This window comes from Panthera uncia, chromosome A2, assembly GCF_023721935.1.
Source record: "Panthera uncia isolate 11264 chromosome A2, Puncia_PCG_1.0, whole genome shotgun sequence".
Classification (NCBI taxonomy): Eukaryota; Metazoa; Chordata; class Mammalia; order Carnivora; family Felidae; genus Panthera; species Panthera uncia.
This window is the reverse complement of record NC_064816.1, coordinates 52,022,286-52,029,390: the sequence shown is the minus strand read 5'-3', so window position 1 is coordinate 52,029,390 and position 7,105 is coordinate 52,022,286.

Sequence of the window (7,105 nt, the reverse complement as noted above, 5' to 3'; positions counted from 1 at the left end):
TCATGGATCAGTTCTAGCAGTTTTTTTTTTTTTTTTGTGGAATCTTTTGGGTTTTCCCAATGATACACATATAGCGTATCATGCCATCTGTGAAGAGTGAAAGTTTGACCTCCTCCTGGCCGATTTGGATGCCTTTTATTCCTTTGTGTTGTCTGATTGCTGAGGCTGAGACTTCCAGTACTATGTTGAATAACAGTGGCGAGAGTGGACATCCCTGTCATGTTCCTGACCTTGGGGGAAAAGCTCTGTTTTTCCCCAAAGAGGACGATATCAGCATTGGGTCTTTCATATATGGCTTTTATAATCTCGAGGTATGATCCTTCTATCCCTACTTTCTTGAGGGTTTTTATTAAGAAAGGATGCGGTATTTTGTCAAATGTTTTCTCTGCATCTATTGAGAAGATCATGTGGTTCTTGTCCTTTCTTTTATTGATGTGATGAATCACAGTGATTGTTTTGCAGATATTGAACCAGCCCTGCATCCCAGGTATAAATCCCACTTGATCATGGTGAATAATTTTTTTAATGTATGGTTGGATCCAATTGGCTAATATCTTGTTGAGAATTTTTGCATCCATGTTCAGCAGTGAAATTGGTCTATAGTTCTCCTTTTTAGTGGGGTCTTTGCCTGGTTTTGGAATCAAGGTAACTCTTCATAGAAAGAGTTTGGAAGTTTTCCTTCCATTTCTATTTTTTGGAACAGTTTCAAGAGAATAGGTGTTAACTCTTCCTTAAATGTTTGGTAGAATCCTCCTGGAAAGCCATCTGGCCCTGGGCTCTTTTTTGGGGGGAGATTTTTTATTAGCAATTTGATTTCATTACTCGTTATGGGTCTGTTCAAATTTTCTGTTTCTTCCTGTTTCAGTTTTGGTAGTTTATATGTTTCTAGGAATTTGTCCATTTATTCCAGATTGACCATTTTATTGGTGTATAATTGCTCATAATATTTTCTTACTGCTGTTTTTATTTCTGCTGTGTTGGTTCTGATCTCTCCTCTTTCATTCTTGATTTTATTTATTTGGGTCCTTTCCTTTTTCTTCTTGATCAAACTGGCTAGTGGTTTATCAATTTTGTTAATTCTTTCAGAGAACCAAGCTTTTGGTTTCATTGATGTGTTCTGTTTTTTTCGATTTCGATAGCATTGATTTTTGCTCTAATCTTTATTATTTCCCATCTTATGCTGGTTTGGGGTTTTATTTGCTGTTCTTTTTCCAGCTTGTTAAGGTGTAAGGTTAGGTAGTGTATCTGAGACCTTTCTTGCTTCTTTAGGAAGGCCTGGATTGCTATATACTTTCCTTTTATGACTGCCTTTGCTGCGTCCCAGAGGTTTTGGGTTGTGGTGTTATCATTTTCATTGGCTTCCATGTACTTTTTAATTTCCTCTTTAACTTCTTGGTTAGCCCATTCTTTCTTTAGTAGGATGTTCTTTAATCTCCAGGTATTTGTTACCTTTCCACATTTTTTCTTGTGATTGATTTCAAGTTTCATAGTGTTGTGATCTGAAAATACCCACGGTATGATCTTGATCTCTTTGTACTTGTTGAGGGCTGATTTGTGTCCTAGTATGTGATCTGTTCTGGAGAACATTCCATGTGCACTGGAGAAGAATATATGTTCTGCTGCTTTAGAATGAAATGTTCCGAATATATCTGTTAAGACTATCTGGGCCTGTGTCATTCAAAACCATTGTTTCCTTGTTTATTTTCTGTTTAGATTATCTGTTCGTTGCTGTAGTTGGGGTGTCGAAGTCCCCTACTATTATGGTATTATTATCAATGAGTTTATGTTTGTGATTAATTGATTTATATATTTGGGTGTTTCACATTTGGAGCATAAATATTTATAATTGTTAGGTCTTCTTGATGGATAGACCCATTAATTATGATATAATGCCCTTCTTCATCTCTTGTTACAGTCTTTATTTTAAAGTCTAGATTGTCTGATATAAGTATGGCTACTCCAGCTTTCTTTTGTCGACCATTAGCATGATAGATGGTTCTCCATCCCTTTACTTTCAACCTGAAGGTGGCTTTAGGTCTAAAGTGGGTCTCTTTTAAACAGCATATAGATGGATTTTGTTTTCTTATCCATTCTGTTACCCTATGTCTTTTGACTGGAGCATTTTGTCCATTGACATTTAGAATGAGTACTGAAAGATATGAATTTATTGCCATTATGTTTCTTGTAGAGTTGGAGTTTCTGGTGGTGTTCGCTGGTCCTTTCTAGTCTTTGTTGCTTTTGGTCTTTTTTTTTTTTTTCGTCTTTTCTCCCCTCAGAAAGCCCACCTTAAAATTTCTTGCGGGGCTGGTTTAGTGGTCACAAACTCCTTTAATTTTTGTTTTTCTGGAAAACTTTTAAACTCTCCTTCTATTTTGAGTGACAGCCTTTCTGGATAAAGAATTCTTGGCTGCATATTTTTCTGATTCAGTACATTGAATATATCCTGCCACTCCTTTCTGGCCTGCCAAGTTTCTGTGGGTAGGTCTGCTGCAAGCCTCATCTGTCTTCCCTTGTCGGTTAAGGACTTTTTTCCCTTACTGCTTTCATGATTCTTTCCTTGCCTGAGTATTTTGTGAATTTGACTTTGATACGCCTTGTTGATGGTTGATTTTTGTTGAATCTAATGGGAGTCCTCCATGCTTTGTGGATTTTTATGTCTGTGTCTTTCCCCAGGTTAAGAAAGTTTTCTGCTATGATTTGCTCACATACCCCTTCTACCCCTTTTTCTCTCTCTTCATCTTCTGGAACCCCTATGATTCTGATGTTCCTTTTTAATAAGTCACGGATTTCTATATTTCTTAAATCGTGCTCTTTTGCCTTAGTCTCCCTCTTTTTTTCTGCTTCATTATTCTCCATAAGTTTGTCCTCTGTATCACTGATTCACTTCTCTACTTCATCCATCCTTGCTGCCGTGGCATCCATTTGAGATTGCAGCTCGGTTATAACATTTTTTATTTCATCCTGATTAGCTTTTACTTCTTTTATCTCTGCATAAAGGGATTCTAATCTATTTTTGACCCCAGCTAGTATTCTTATTATAATGATTCTAAATTCTGGTTCAGACTTCTTGCATGTATCTCTGTTGATTAAGTCCCTGGCTGTAGTTTCCTGCTGCTCTTTCTTTTGGAGTGAATTCCTTCATTTTGTCATTTTGAAGGAAGAAAAGGAATTAACAAGGTAAAAAAAATTAAAATAAAAAAACTAACAACACACACACACACACACACACACACAAATCAAATAAATGATGCTAGATCCTAGGTGTGTTTTGGTCTGGGTGTAGAAAGGAGCTTGATAGATTAGAGGAAAAAAGGGGAAAAAAGACAAATAAAAAAAAGAGAGAGAGAAAAGGAAAATGTTTGAAAAATTTTAAAATGAATACAATGAAATAGAATAAAATTAAATGATTTTGAAAATAATTTGAAAATAGAATTTGAAAAATTTACAAAAAAGTAAAAAATGTAGTAGAAAAAAATTAAAGAAAAATATTTTTAATAAAAATTGAAAATAAAAATAAACTTTTTCTCTTTCTGTATTCAAGAAAAAGAGAAGAAACAAAAAGAAAACAAAAGAAAATTGAATAGACAGACAAGCGAACAGACTGAAATATGATTGAAATTACATTGTTTTCCCCTAGAAGTCAAACTATGAAGCACTTTGTAGTCCGGAAACTAAGCAGGTGGAGAGACTTGTGGTATTTGTGAAGAGTGAGGTTGGCCCAGTTCCGCAGGACTTAGTGTAACAGCTCCGCTCTCCACTAGATGGCGCTGCTTAGCTTACTGGGGTGGATTGTTGTGGTGTTTGTAGGTGTGTTTGTGGATGTGCGGAAGGGGTGAAAATGGCATCCCCGGCTATTCGGTCTCTAGCATCGGAACTCTGCTCTCCCTGATTAGCAATTGTGCACCCATCCTTCGTCTCTGGCTTCCGTTCACTCCCCGCTTTTACACTGTCCTTGACCAAGCTGTCAGGTTGCCAGGTAGCACCTCCCTCCTGAGTTTTATCTCAGATACGGCTGTGTTTCCCAACCCCTCACTTCAGAGAGACTGCAGCTTTGACCTGCTGAGACCCTCTGCAGAAGGGTCTCACCAAGCAATGGCCAGGTGCCAGTTGCACCAGGAATGTTCGTGGGACCGTGCTGCTACCTATTCCCAGAGACTGCAGCTGGGTGCCAGCCTGCCCCAGAAAAAGTTCACATGATCGGGTAGCAGCAGCATTTCAGGGATTATGGAAAACCACAACACACATCTGGCGCCAGGCATCAGCCTTGACGACCTTGTTCCAACACCGACGAATGTGGTTGTACTCCGGGGTCTCCTGGCACCTTTGCCTGTTGGGGGGCGCACTGCCTCTACCTAATGTCCTCCCAGCAGGGAAACTGCCTCTGCCGTGTGGCCCCCCCAGACTTCACTCTGCTCCTGAGGATTTGCCTTTCCCACCAGAGCACCACCAGGTATAAAGCTGCGGAGTTTCAGACTCTGCACTCCCTCTGTTTATAGAGTCTTAATGGAATTTAAACCCTCTCCTTTCTCATTTCTCCATTTTTAGTTCAGCCCCTGCAGTCCCTGCGGCTGTTTCTACTTTTCCACTTTCTCTCCAGCTGCTTTTAGGGGGGTGCTTTTCCTGTACTTCCCCCCGCCCCATATCCGTCCACTCTCCACAAGCAAAAACAGCTCCCTGCCCTCTGTGGCTTCTCTCTCCCCCAGTTCACCTTTTTGCGCCACCAACCTGCTGAGTTCTGTGGTTCAGGTTGTACAGGTTGTTGTGTTAATCCTCAAATCAGTTTTCTAGGTGTGCAGGATGGTTTAGTGTTGATTTGGCTATATTTCATGGATGCAAGATGCAAAAAAAACTTCCATGCTGTTCTGCCATCTTGGCTCCTCCCCTACCAATAAATTATTAATTAAACATCATACTGTACTCAGATCTTCTTAGTTTTTAACCTGATGTCTTTTTTTTTTTCTGCTCTAGGATACCACATGCATGGTTCCTTAGGCTTCTCTTGGTTATGACGGTTTCTCAGATTTTCCTTATTTTGGATGACCTTGACAGTTTTAAGGAGTACTATTTGGGTATATTGTAGAATGACCTTCAACTGAGATGTGTCTGATGTTTTTGGTGGTTAGATTGGGGTAATCTGTTTTTGGGAGGAAGAGCACAGAGGTAAAGCACCATTCTCATCACATCACATCAACTATCAATACTCCATACTATCAATGTGAATTATCTCCATTAATGTTGACCTTGATCACCTGTCTTGAGATAGTGTTTCACAAGCTTCTCCACTGTAAAGTGACTCTTTTTTCCCCTCCCTTTCCACTTTCCATCTGTGCTCTTTGGAAGAAAGTCACTAAGCACAACCTACATTTTAGGGGTGAGGGGGTGTTATGCTTCTTGAGGGCAGAATATCTGCATATACTACTTTAAATTCTTTTGTGCTAGATATTTGTTTGTTCTCTCCCATTTATGTATGTACTCAATCATTTTATTTATATCATTGTGGACCTGTGGATATTTATTTTATACTTTGGGTTATAATGTGGTACTACTTTAATTTTTTTGCTCAAATTATTTCAGCTTTGGCCATTGGGAGCAGTTTCAGTTGGTTCTTGTATCCTTTTGACATACCTTGATCAGTGTGTGTGTGTGTGTGTGTGTGTGTGTGTGTGTGCGCGCGCACGTGTGTGCGTGTTTGAGCACTTCCTTATTTTCTGGTACTACAAGGTGCTTCAGACTCATCCTGTTTATTTCCTGACCCAGTCCAATGTCAGCCATTTCTCTAAAGAGTCCTGATTTCTTTTATTGGAGAATGGTATTAGAAATGAAGATTCGGGTGCTGGATGTACTTTTTGCTACTGGGGTGTCATTGGTTGTAGGCCCTCTCAGCTGACAGAGCAAGGAGCAGCAAGGACCTACTCATCAAAATACCTATAAAATTTATTTATGTAACCATTTCTATCTCTGTTAAGCTAAACATGAGTTTGTGCTAATGTCCAACTGTTTTTTTTCAACTCTTTTTTTAATGTTTATTTATTTATTTGAGAGAGAAACAGAGAGAGAGTGGGGGGTGGGGAGAGAGGGAGAGAGAATCCCAAGCAGGCTCCACATCGTCAGCACAGAGCCCAATGCAGGGCTCAATCTCATGAACCATGAGATCATAACCTGAGCCAAAATTAAGAGTCAGGTGCTTAACCATCTGTGCCACCCAGGTACCCCATTATTTCCAATTCTTATCCATTACCTCATGGATTATTCTAGCCTCCTTCTTTTATTTTTTAAAAATGTTTATTTGTTTTTGAGAGAGAGAGAGAGCAAGCAGGGGAGAGGCAGAGAAAGAGAGAAGGAGACAGAATCCCAAGCAGGCTCCACGTTATCAGCGCAGAGCCCAATGCAGGGCTCGAACTCACAACCATGAAATCATGACTTGAGCTGAAACCAAGAGTTGGACACTTAACCAACTGAGCCACCCAGGTGCCCCTAGCCTCCTTCCTTTAATTAATTGTAACATCCTACTCCAACAATAAGAAACCTGGCTTTCACCATCAGCCACTCATTACCTAGTTGTTCAGTTCCAGTGTATATGTATAGCAATAGCAGATTCGTTAGCCTGTATCCCCATGGGAAACAATTTGATCAAGTATAGTATACTACTATGTATATCTTCTTTTGCCTTTGGTTTTGCACCTTCCATTCATTTCTGAAGGATTTATATCAACACTCTTCTCCCCCACTCTATTCAGTGAAGTGGTTGCATATATTTGTAATACAGTTCAATTGCTTTGTCACATTCTGTGTTCCATCCTGGAATCCCCTGACAACTCCTGAATGGTTTTATAAAATTTGAATATACTAAGATTCACTCTTTGCGCTATAAAAGTTCTGAGTTTTAAGAAATAGTATCAAGTACTCATTCTCATATAGAATAGCTTCATCATCCTAAAAAAATCCTCTGTGCTTAATCTAATTACTCCTCTTCCTTCTCCTGGTTCCCCTGGCAACCACTGATCGTTTTTACGGTATTTATAGTCTGGCCTTTTCCAGAGTGTCATATAGTTCGAAGTATACAGCATGTAGCCTCTTCAGATTGGCTTTTTTTTTTTTTACTTAA